Below are 12976 nucleotides of genomic sequence, written 5' to 3'. Positions count from 1 at the left end.
TTGTTACAGCATATTTAGTCTCTTTATGAAGCTCAGCTGAACTGGAAAAACTAAAATTCAATTCACAATTCATGCACTAATTATGGTGAATGAAGCATCTGAATAAAGAACAGTAGAATTTTTTTTTAAATTTGCCAATTAAGTTTTGTTCATGCTTTTTTTGAAAAAAATCAAATCAAAAGTAAGGGTCACAAAGCTTTCTTCAAGCTACATGTAGGTTGTGCAAAATTAATACATTTTGTAAACATTATACATAAGAAGACTCAATGAGATAATTTTAGAATTGAATAAAAACAATTGGTATTATAATGTACTTACAGATTATAAATATAAAAATTGGGGTCACATGACTTGTTTACTTGCTTCAAAACAATATAGGTAAATTATCTTTATATTCCTTTATTAAAGTTAGATTATCTAATTCATTGCCCCCTTACAAGTCAAAATTAAAGGAAAAAAATGTTAATTTTTAATGAAAACAGTTGAAAAAATGAGATATAAAACAAAATGTCCTTTATCATGTTTATAAGACAATAATTCTAAACATACATAAATTTGCATATTTCGTAGGATCTAGTCCGATTGTGTTTATCTATTATACAAGATGGCAATATACATCTGATCTACTAGTTATACAAAGAGTTATTGATCATATATGACTGCACCAACAATTTTATGTCACTGTACTGCCTTTAACAATGACCAAAGCCAGAACCATATGGCAATCTACTGAAAGCTCTTGCATGACCACATGTTAAACATGTAAATTTTTTTATGAGAAACCAATATAGCAAATGGAAATTAAGGACAGCATTGACACTTTAAGGTTACAAATGGAGTCTCACTAGGATGCACACTGATCCTTTCTTAATAAGATACATTTCACAAACACATTTTACTCTTGGTGAGGAAATACAGATTATGATAACCGACATAATAGAATTTATTGCACAGCAAATAGTATATCATTCTGAAAGCCAAGTGAGGTCAGTCTCCTCCCACTATATGATTGATGTGTCCAATCTATGTGTAAAGCCATCATATACATGGTCTTTGTATAATTAGTTGCTTGGTTCATAGCAGTCTGACTAGCTGTTATAGTTCAATTTACCACCCGTCATATACTTCCTAACACCTTCAATAATTTTTAATGCAAAGAAAACTTTTCAGCAATTTTACTAGTTACATATTTTGCATTTCTTTTTATATTCCCTTGATGGAAACTAGTCACTGGTAACTTCTAAAATTTCATTCATCCTCAAGCATTTCAGTGATTATTTTTACCATTTTTCTTCAAGAGTTGTTTTGATAGGTCTCTGCTTATCTACAAGCACATTGGCTCTACACATGCAGACCTTGCATAGGAGACATTTAGTCTCATTTCCTCTGTGGACAACCCTCCCTGCATACTAGTATTCCTCAACTGGTGCATTGTTGGGCTGGTAGGTTCTTCCTCACTTGGTCAGGCAGGCACAAAAATTCTATTTTGTATATTGAGTGTTTCTCAAGGGCCAAAACTGATTTGAATTTGACATCAGGACTTCTCGCCAATACTACAAGAACATAATTTACCCGAAATAACAGCTTAAAATACAGGTTGATGTGATCACTAAGCTTTTCATTTCATCAATGGAAGGTTTACATAATGAAACTTTGGTCATAAGGACAAGTAAATAAAATATATCTCAAGAAAATAGACAGGGGATACAACAAGAACAATACAATAATAGACAACAGACTACATGCACCAAATTAGTATGAAAAAAATTTAATCATTTGTATTATAAGCATGACAAATATAAGAGTGTGTAAGAGCAGATTTCAACTTCTGGTTTCAAGGTTTTCAAAACAACACCTTTTTATGCATTTACCCCAGTTATATTAAAATTACAGGCCACTAGCATTAGTGTGAAAAAAACATTTTAGCATCAGATATAAAAAATCTACACTTTAACTTTCAAGATTTTACCACTAAGGATTATCAATTAAAACACGTACATATTGTTAATTCTATAATTTCTTTTTTTAAACACAAACAATCCATTGCATAGTGTAATGTAAAAGTCTGAATTGACATTAATTGTTTGCAAGATTTTTCAAGACTTGATGTTTCAGTTAGTTACATTTGTACTCTATAGTAAAATTCTACGCCAAATTGAAGGTTTACTTCCCAATGTTATGTCCAACCCCATTTTCTGTGTTGACATGAATTATCATTAATATGATCATGTATACTTTAATATAAAAACTTTATATAGTTGTTTTTTTTATCAAAATTGTGCATAGATTGCAATGAAATTTGTGTGAACAAAATCTCCGGTAAACACAAGAATTAAATCAATGTAAAAAAGAATTCTGTACAACATCCCTGGTCGTGGAATACCATTTCCATGGATTTAATGGATACAGGCGAATTGTGACCTCTAATTCAATATTCAAATAAGTTCAAATTTCTAAAGGCTGGTATGCAGACTTTTGTAAAACTACAAAATCAATAATCTCGAAAATTGGAACCCACAAAAATAAAAGAATCCACAATTTAAGAGGTGAATAATGTGACTATAATTGAACTTATAAACAAACAAAAAAATTGGAATTTACATGGAATGTTCCAAAAGTCTGATGTAAATGATAAAATAACCATAAGAAATCTCTGTTAATTTTGGTCTGGAACTATTTTCCTTTAGTTGCATGCTGATTGGATCTAGATCTACTGGGGAGTTTGAGCTTTTTACAGTACAGTCTAATGTACATACCTTTTTTAGCTCACCTGGCCCGAAGGGCCAAGTGAGCTTATGCCATCACTTGGCGTCCGTCGTCGTCCATTGTCTGTCGTCGTAAACTATTACAAGAATCTTCTCCTCTGAAACTACTGGGCCAAATACTTCCAAACTTTAACTGAATGTTCCTTAGGGTATCTAGTTTATAAATTGTATCCGAAGTTTTGATCTATCAACAAACATGGTCGCCATTGCTAAAAATAGAACATAGGGGTCAAATGCAGTTTTTGGCTTATAACTCAAAAACCAAAGCATTTAGAGCAAATCTGATATGGGGTAATATTGTTTATCAGGTCAAGATCTATCTGCCCTGAAATTTGCAGATGAATCAGACAACCCGTTGTTGGGTTGCTGCCCCTGAATTTGTAATTTTAAGGAAATTTTGCTGTTTTTGGTTATTATCTTGAATATTATTATAGATAGAGATAAACTGTAAACAGCAATAATGTTCAGCAAAATAAGATTTACAAATAAGTCAACATGACCGAAATAGTCAGTTGACCCCTTTAGGAGTTATTGCCCTTTATAGTCAATTTTTAACCATTTTTCGTAAATCTTAGTAATCTTTTACAAAAATCTTCTTCTCTGAAACTACTAGGCCAAATACTTCCAAACTTTAACTGAATGTTCCTTAGGGTATCTAGTTTATAAATTTTATCCGAAATTATGATCAATCAACAAACATGGTCGCCATTGCTAAAAATAGAACATAGGGGTCAAATGCAGTTTTTGGCTTATAACTCAAAAACCAAAGCATTTAGAGCAAATCGGACATGGGTTGTATTGTTTATTAGGTCAAGACCTATCTGCCATGAAATTTGCAGATGAATCAGACAACCCGTTGTTGGGTTGTTGCCTCTGAATTGGTAATTTTAAAGAAATTTTGCTGTTTTTGGTTATTATCTTGAATATTATTATAGATAGAGATAAACTGTAAACAGCAATAATGTTCAGCAAAATAAGATTTACAAATAAGTCAACATGACCGAAATGGTCAGTTGACCCCTTTAGGAGTTATTGCCCTTTATAGTCAATTTTTAACCATTTTTCGTAAATCTTAGTAATCTTTTACAAAAATCTTCTCCTCTGAAACTACTGGGCCAAATACTTCTAAACTTTAACTGAATGTTCCTAAGGGTATCTAGTTTATAAATTGTATCCGACGTTTTGATCTAGCAACACACATGGTCGCCATTGCTAAAAATAGAACATAGGGGTCAAATGCAGTTTTTGGCTTATAACTCAAAAACCAAAGCATTTAGAGCAAATCTGACATGGGTATCATTGTTTATAAGGTCAAGATCTATCTGCCCTGAAATTTTTAGATGAATCAGACAATCTGTTGTTGGGTTGCTGCCCCTGAATTGATAATTTTACGGAAATTTTGCTGTTTTTGTTTATTATCTTGAATATTATTATAGATAGAGATAAACTGTAACAGCAATAATGTTCAGCAAAGTAAGATCTTCAAATAAGTCAATTTGACCAAAATTGTCAATTGACCCCTTAAGTAGTTATTGCCCTTTAAAGACTTTTTTCACAATTTGTTCATCATGCTGACTTACTTTAAAAAATCTTCTCCTTTGAAACTGCTGTATCAATTTCAGCCAAACTTAGGCTAAATGAGTTTCAGAATATCTAGTATAAATTTTATATTTTATTTCCTTGTATGTCAAGAAACATAGCTCCTATGGCTAAAATAGAACATAGGAGAAAATGATTATTTTTTTTGGCTTTTGAAGAAAATAGGACGATCCAAAGAACATTTAAATAAATTGAAAAGCCAAAATAATCATTGATGAGAGATTTAACCAAAAGAATTAAGGTGAGCGATTCAGGCTCTTGAGAGCCTCTTGTTTTTATTGGTATGTGTAAATATTTAGGCTTGCTATTGACTAAATTTTCAGACTACTACGTTAAAGATCGTTAAAGGCCAAAGCAGTAGCAAAATTGACCAGTAGAGACTTGGAATTGTTAATTGTATACATTATTTTTCTTCAAAACTATACAAAAAACAGGGTCATGAAACATTTCACGGGAGTTTTAAATGCACACATAATATTACCATAGCTATTTAAATATGCTGGAAAACACAATTTGTTAGCTGATGGTCAAACATCTTTAGATGTGAGACAAGGGGTTGAATGATAGACCAGCATATAATAAAATATAGAATTTTTAAAAGGTCAAGTAGAAAGTGTTATGCTAGAATTGAGACTTGGAGCTTTAGACTAATAAAGGTGGTATAAACTTTGGTTTCTATGTTTGTTGGTGTTTTGGGTTTTTTTTTTTTTGCAGTTCGGTTGTTTTGGTTTTCTGTTTTCCTCTGATATTTGATGTGTTTTCCTTGGTTTAAGTTTGTAATCCGGATTTGTTATGGCTTTATCGATTTTAGACTATTGAACAGTAGTATTCTACGGTTGCCTTTATAATTATGAGCAATTATTGTAATTCTGAGTTATAGTTATAATATCAAACAAATCGAGGAAGATATTTTGATAAGCCCGACTTGTGTAGAAGTGTTGTTGCATATGCAGATTGCGGTATATTGAGGACTTGCAAAAGCACTTATGTGTTTAATAATTAACAATATATTTATCAAATACATTTCAGTTCAATAACTATTTTTAAACAATTTGTAAGATTTACTTGTTGGGTAGCTTCCCTACTAATAGAAAATGGAAGTTGTGAAAAAACAAGTTCATGAAGAGTTATGAGACACCTGTAGTTCTGTTATTGAAGATGAACTCCTGTAGATTGAACACATATCATGATGCATAAAGCTGTTTATCCTAATAAACTTAATAACTTCCGTCAGAAAGTGAAAATGTTATACTTTTATTTAATAATGAGAATTTTGCTATAATTATAATTGTAATACTAAGTAGCCGAAATCTGCAACAACACTTTATTGAGATAAAACAGAATTATATTTCACTAGTTTTTATAGAAAGAAATATTTGACATTCATGTAGTATAGATGGTCATTGTAAATTTGAAATGTTAATGTGTTAACAAATTCGTATGAATATATTGTTATCTTAAGAAACCTTCATAAAATTTTTAAATAAACTCATCATAGATACCACGATCGAAACTATGTATTTACACAAGACGCACGTTTTGTACACAAAAGACTCATGAGTGACGTACGCTCGAATAACAAAAAGTTAAAATAAAATACGCAGTTGAAGAGTTGTGAATTTTTATATAAAATTATGTTTGTTTGTTGTGACACTATAATTAAATGTTGAATCTGAATCTATATCACCTCAGTCAGAGATGATTGTTTTTTTAACTCCCATATGCCATTATTTTGCGAGAGGAATAATTACAACAACAGGGTACTATTAGTATGTGTAAATATTATGCCATTGGAAGTGGTAAATATGTCTTGTTGACACACATTTAAATCTAATCAAAATATACCAATGTCATAATTGATTCCATAGACAACAACAAAAAACGAGTGATTAAATGATATTTCAAATAATAAGATTTCCAATATAGAGTACCATTATATACGTATTTAAGCTCTGTACTTGATCTGATCAATTAAGATTGGTTCCAGAGCTATTAAAACACAAATAAAATCATGACTAGTATTGCCAATTAAAGTTTCTGTTATGCTATACCTTGTGGAGGAATGCTTTATTTTCTAAAACAAATAATTGTATAACTCGATTTAATTATTGTACTTATTGAGTTATATTTGTTTTCTGTCCAATATAATTAAACTTAAAGAAAATATTTATTCTCAACGCTTAGCACAAAGTGACCACGATATATATTTATGTATTGGATTATTTTATTATTTAAATCCATTTGACCTTCAGAGTTGTGATGGGGTATTTGCTTTCGATTGTGATGAATATAGTGTTTCAGACAAGCAGCAAGTTCATTATTCAAATAATGTCAGCATTTTGATTGGTCAGTTACGATTTTAATTACCGCCTCTGTTTGACAAAAGCATCAATTACATGTAATATCAGATGCTCATTCATTCCGAGTACATACAGTACCGTGTTATTTAAAAAACCGTGGTTAAACTTTCAATCTAGATTTGGCTTTTTATTCAATGTCTTCATCACATGTATATTAGCCGGAGGGTCAACAATTGCAGATGTTATTCCCTGCTACATGTATGTAACAATTGAAGATTGCTACAATTGACTGATTGATTTTTGCCATACATAATAATAATTGACATGTTAAATTTCGAATCTGGTATGATATCTTAATAGACTAATTTAGATTTGAAAATATATAAAACACAATGGAGATATCATATAGATAATTAGAATTGCAATTTTGTGTGCCGATGTAGGATTGTGATCTAACATTCGAATCTACAGATTTTGGTTTGATATTATAAAATCGGACGACTAACTTCCTACACACAATAACAATGTTACTTTTACTATTGCTGTTTTTATTTTCACAAAACTTTAGTGACTCATCTATTGCAACCATTAATGGAATTGACCAACAGTTCAGATTTGTACAGGGTACGTCTGCTAACATTGAAATAGCTAAGTTTTTAGAAGCTGGTTTAATTCAGAATATAACTGTTAGATCAAGGATTGAGTGTTATTTTGAGTGTACATTAGCCAACGATTGTCTTTCCCTTGCATTCGAAAATGGTATATGTAGAACTTCTGAAACATATGAAACAATAGTGCCCATCCCCGGGGTACACTTCTTATTATACAGAAAGTGGTGTGATGTTCACAATGGATTTATATACATGCGGCATATCAACACCTGCTATAAAGTTGTACGGGAAACTATGGTGTGCGAGATGGCAATGAATACATGTTCACAATATGGCGCCAATCTAGTTGAAATCAATAACAACAAGAAGCAAGCTTTCTTCGAAGAACAGATTTTCCGCGATGAGAATTTGAACGGTACTTTCATTAGTGGCTTATTCTTAGGTACTCTTTGGTTACAACCAGATGGGGACCTATTTCAATATACTAATTGGGACACATCTGATTCAGCTAATATTCAACCGAATAACTTTGGTAATCCTGATGAATGCATAGCAATGGAAGATGCCTTTGCGTACCTCTGGCATGATGTAAGCAATTACCATCAATTACAAGTTATCTGTGAAATGACAGAAATCTAAATCGCTGCAGTGATCGAATCTCAATTTGAATTATTGGCGAATGATAATGATTGTGTTTTGTTATTTTCTTCTGGAATAAAAGTGCAAAGGAAAGATAAAACATGATAATGACACCTCTTTTCTATATCAATATGAGGTGTGCTTTGTGTGAAAACTGCTTGCCCACACGGAACAGAAGACAGTACCCTCTGTTTCAACATGCTTTTATGAAGGAACACCGTAATGTCACATACATGTTAGGAAATTAAATAACCCTTAATCAACAACTTCCAAACCGCTGCCTTAGATCAATCTTCATCAGAAACGATCAAATCTAACATTTAAAAGGAATGGATCTATATATCGTTTTAACCTTAACAGCTAGTTATAATAGTCATGTTAACTAAAACCTCATTAGATTAAGACTTATAATTTCATTCTCCGAAGGAGAGAAAGGAAAAATATACCGTCATAACTATTCGTTTGGATATTTCAGTTTGAAATTTGCGCTTCTCAAATAAAAAAGGAAAACTTCATTTTCTTCAATTTTTTTTCGAAAAAAATAACCCCTTCATAACGAATAGAGCTATTTAACCCGTTTGTTCTATAAAGTTATTCTTAACCTATAAAGGCCTTTAAGAAAATTCTCCGTTTATACGCTGAATGTGATTACAAAAATGTCATATGATCATTGAGAGCCGTATATATTTATGTATTAGCCAATAGAAATATATATATATGTTTATAAAGAAAAAAAAACCATATACTATTTTTCTAATTTCGTTATAAATTACTAAAGTCGTACATAGACGCTTACAAAAGAATAAATTTGGGGTTCTAGTATGTTAGTTTTTTAGCTAGAGATTGAAAACCTAGTATTTGTTTGGGGTCCTATTGCCCCTTTTTTCAGCTAAATGTCGTCTCAGGGTATTGCAAGATTGTCGTACAGCTATTTCTATCGTATACACAACATCTACCATAATTATTATAATGTACGAATATAATGATGAACGATAAGTACACAGTCTTCACTTGCCACGAATTGTATGCCCTTGCAATAGATTTCGCTTGCCGAACTATCCGTTATGATAATTTCACTTTATAAACAACAGTTTGTTGAGTAATTCTGAAAATTTACGCTAAGGGTCATATGCAGTCTTAAAAAAATGAAGTATAACAAAATAAGGTTATTTTATCTTACGAGCAATAGTTAAGTATGTGCAAAACAGTTATATTTTTAGTATATCATTAATGTTCACAGAGATTTTCAAGTAGAAAGATAGCAAAATAAATAACTGTCTTTAAAAAAATGAAGAGAATTGCATGTTTTCACACACATTTCATACGTAGGAAATATTGACTGCATGGGAATAACAATTGTCGACGTTAGCTCTGCCCATTTATCCAAAACAGGGCCCGTTAAACAAGCATTATAAAGATTAAGCTAAGAATGCGTTTTCTTCGCATCTGTAAATAAACTCATCATAGATACCAGGACTAAATTTAGTATGTACGCCAGACGCGCGTTTCGTTTACAAAAGACTCATCAGTGACGCTCGAAACCATGTTCAACAGTATCAGACATATCTACATCAATACTTAACAACTAACTTCCTCTGGATATGAAATACCTGTCTAAAACCAGAAACTCAAAAGTAATGACAGTTGTATTCCATTCGTTGGTTATATTTGAGGTTTTTTTTGCCATTTGAGAGGAACATATGGTTTGAACTTTCCTCAAAGTTCATTGTTTTTGTTATTTGAACTTTTGAAAGTGCTGTCAGCAAATTCACACGGTTTTGGAAAGCTAAATATGCATTTTATAAATCATTGAATATTGTTGTCTGAAAAGTATTATATTGTTTCAAGGGAAAAATATATTTACATAAGAAAATAAAAAAAAGCAATAAAACCAGTTGACGTGCCTTTTTAAAGTTAGGAATATGGCAGTTGCTATCTATTTGTTTGATGTGCTTGAGATTTTGATTTCCCTATTTGATTAAGGCGAATTTCGGTATTTTTGTTATTTTACTTTTTTAAAGGGTTGTATACAAACACCTATTGATTACCAAAGAAAAAAATATAACACTATATAAATAACATTTATCGCAAGCATGGTAAAAATGCAATGATAAATAGATTATGATCTGAACCACAGTTTTATCATAGTTACTATGTTTATCATTTACTATCATCGTTATTGTTGCTAATTGTGTTCTAAATTTCCATTTTGTATTCTACATATCTATAAATATCAATATTGTATTTAAAATGTAAAATGTTCTGTTTGGTTATCCATCTTTCACACTGTCGTACCGTCACTGTCGAATGATAATACCTTTTACATGATTGACGAATTTCATCAAATCTAAGATAATAATAGTTCCAAAAACAATTGAAATGAATACTATTGCCACTGTTCCTATAGCTACTGATGATATTCTGCTGTCATATACACTATTCACAGATCTATTGTATCCTGAAAAAAAGAATCATAATATGCCAACAAATTCGTTTTTGAGAATTAAAAAAAAGATTTTTTTTTTATTGCATTATTGTTATACATTTATATTAATGCTATATTTCAACAGCAAAAGCAAAATAAGTTTTTGTAGTAAAAAATAAAAAATCTATTAGAAAATCTCTATTAATATCCAACTATATGTTTTAATCGTCTGAGCCAACAAGTTTATTTGCTCAATGATGTAGATTGAAAGGTTTGCAATTATTTCGTCAACGTCAATCTATCGCACTACCAAGAAAGTCGCCCATCGCTTTTACAAAGATTAGTAATAACAACGCGTTATGTCTTTGTAACTATAAAAACATGACACAAATGTCCAGTGATAATTGGACAGCGGTATACTATGGTGCCTTTATGTACGACTAAACTAATCTTTAATTGTTTAAACATACTTACTTGATGTTAACTTTGGATTCACATATAAATCCTTCTTGAGTTCTTGTATTTTAATTTGGATATCCTTCATTTCTCCTGATGACGATGGAGTAATTATGGTTGTTTTTGAAAACTCTGTCGTTTTTGGAACGGCTGTTGTGATACGTCCGTTCTGAACACAATCAGGTGATTGAACTAAACATGTGATCAGAATGTGTAAATTAGACATTAGACCGTTGGTTTTCCCGTTTGAATGGTTTTACACTAGTAATTTTTGGGCCCTTTATAGCTTATTGTTCGGTGTGAGCCAAGGCTCTGTGTTGAAGGCCGTACTTTAACCTATAATGGTTTACTTTTTAAATCGTTATTTGGTTGGAGAGTTGTCTCATTGGCACTCACACCACATCTTCCTATATCTCTTAGAGGCATGATTTTTATTATTAGTTGTTAATGGCTTTGAACTAGCTGTCAGATAACTGCGAGTACTCTCAGATCTGTTCATTTTGTCTTTTTGTGTCGGGATGTATAAGTACCCGGCCACGTCCACTTTTATTTTTTTGTCTATCTGATGAGTTAAGTCTTTTTCAACTGCTTTTTATAGTTCGTTCGTATGTTGTACTGTTATACCACTGTCCCAGGTTAGGGGGAGTGTTGGGATCCAGCTAACATGTTTAACCCCGCCACATTAATTATGTATGTGTCTGTCTCAAGTCAGGAGGCTGTAATTCAGGAGTTGTCGTTTGTTTATATGTTGCATATTTGTTTTTTCGTTCATTTTTTTTACATAAATAAGGCCGTTAGTTTTCTCGCTTGAATTTATTTTACTTTGTCTTATCGGGGTCTTTTATAGCTGACTATAAGCGGTATGGGCTTTGCTCATTGTTGAAGGCCGTACGGTGACCTATAATTGTTAATGTTTGTGTCATTTTGGTCTTTTGTGGATAGTTATCTCATTGGCAACCATACCACATCTTCTTTTTTATATTTAAATTATTAAACTATTTTTTTTTTCATAACTTAACGTCATGTGTTTTGTTCATTGTCGAAGGCCACAAGGGGCCTAAAGTGGTTAATTTCTGTGACATATTGTCTGTTAAGGAAACTTGTCTCATTGATAATCATACCACATCTTCTTATTTTCATATTAAAAGTTATACAATAATGATTACATTTTTATCTTTTCTTTGTTAAGCTGATTTAAATAAAATCGTATTGCCACTGCTGTTTACTATATAATTTATTAGGTGATGTCATTGTTCGAATATCACAATTCAGATAACATAATGTTCAGGTGTTTCAATGCAATGGTTTAATACAAAACTAAATATGGACGTTTTCCACGTCTTAGATTTTGGTTAACTATTTAATTCGTCTGCACGGTCTTTTAAGTATCGACCGTGACCTATCACCTGATATGACTCTTTTGCTGAGTTTGAATTCGCATCGTTTTAAGACAAGTCTCGGTATTTGTTAATTCAGCGTTCAAGTATTTAGTTACGAAGTTTTTTTGTAATGCATATTGGAAATTGTTTTGTGTCTTATCTTTTGTAGAAGTACGGCGGCTTTGTGAAAAATTGTGCACATCCTGCTACAAGCATTAAATTTAGCATAGACCTTCCTTAACTATTACTCTTTCATTTCAGATACGAAGGCATTTGAAAAAAATGTCTCACTTCCGGTAAAATACAAAATGGCGCACGTCATACTTGAATCGGCCCAATATCGAAGGCTAGTGTGTAAAAATGTGTTATTATCATGCTACTATCAAAATATTTGGTACAAACCTTTGTTTTTTACTACTTTTAGATAAATTAAATAGATAAGATGTCTTCAGAAACCCTACTTCCGGTTAAAATTCAACATGGCGGACATTGTAATTAAATAAGCTTATTTTTTAGGGAGGGTAATTGAAATGTATTTTAACGTATTGCTACTATCATTATATTGTGCAGGACACTTTCTTTGGTGCTTCTGATGGATACAATGTATAAGACATAAGTCTTAAAAACCCTGACTTCCGGTTATATCCAAAATGGCGGACATAGAAATATCAATTAATTATTCAAATTTTCAACTTTTTTTAAAATGTAAAGAAAATGTTTTTTTTTTGTGCTGGTCATTAAAGTTTTGGCTTTAAGTTATCCCAAAAACCACTAATTCTATCATGTTGTAAATGTTTAAACA

At 31.4% G+C, this 12976-nt stretch overlaps 1 long non-coding RNA gene across 1 annotated transcript; it reads right to left on the bottom strand.

The window, feature by feature from the left end:
* Positions 1–9979: 9979 nt before the first annotated feature.
* LOC139500022 (uncharacterized) lies at positions 9980–11801 on the bottom strand. Its single transcript, XR_011658291.1, has 2 exons — positions 10814–11801; positions 9980–10372 (listed from the first exon to the last, which is right to left on the bottom strand). It is a non-coding gene; the product is annotated as an uncharacterized lncRNA (long non-coding RNA).
* Between the last annotated feature and the right edge of the window lie 1175 nt (positions 11802–12976).

This window comes from Mytilus edulis, chromosome 13 (genome assembly GCF_963676685.1).
Source record: "Mytilus edulis chromosome 13, xbMytEdul2.2, whole genome shotgun sequence".
NCBI lineage: Eukaryota > Metazoa > Mollusca > Bivalvia > Mytilida > Mytilidae > Mytilus > Mytilus edulis.
Note: the sequence above shows the minus strand (reverse complement) of the source record. Positions and strands in the feature narration are given on the sequence as shown.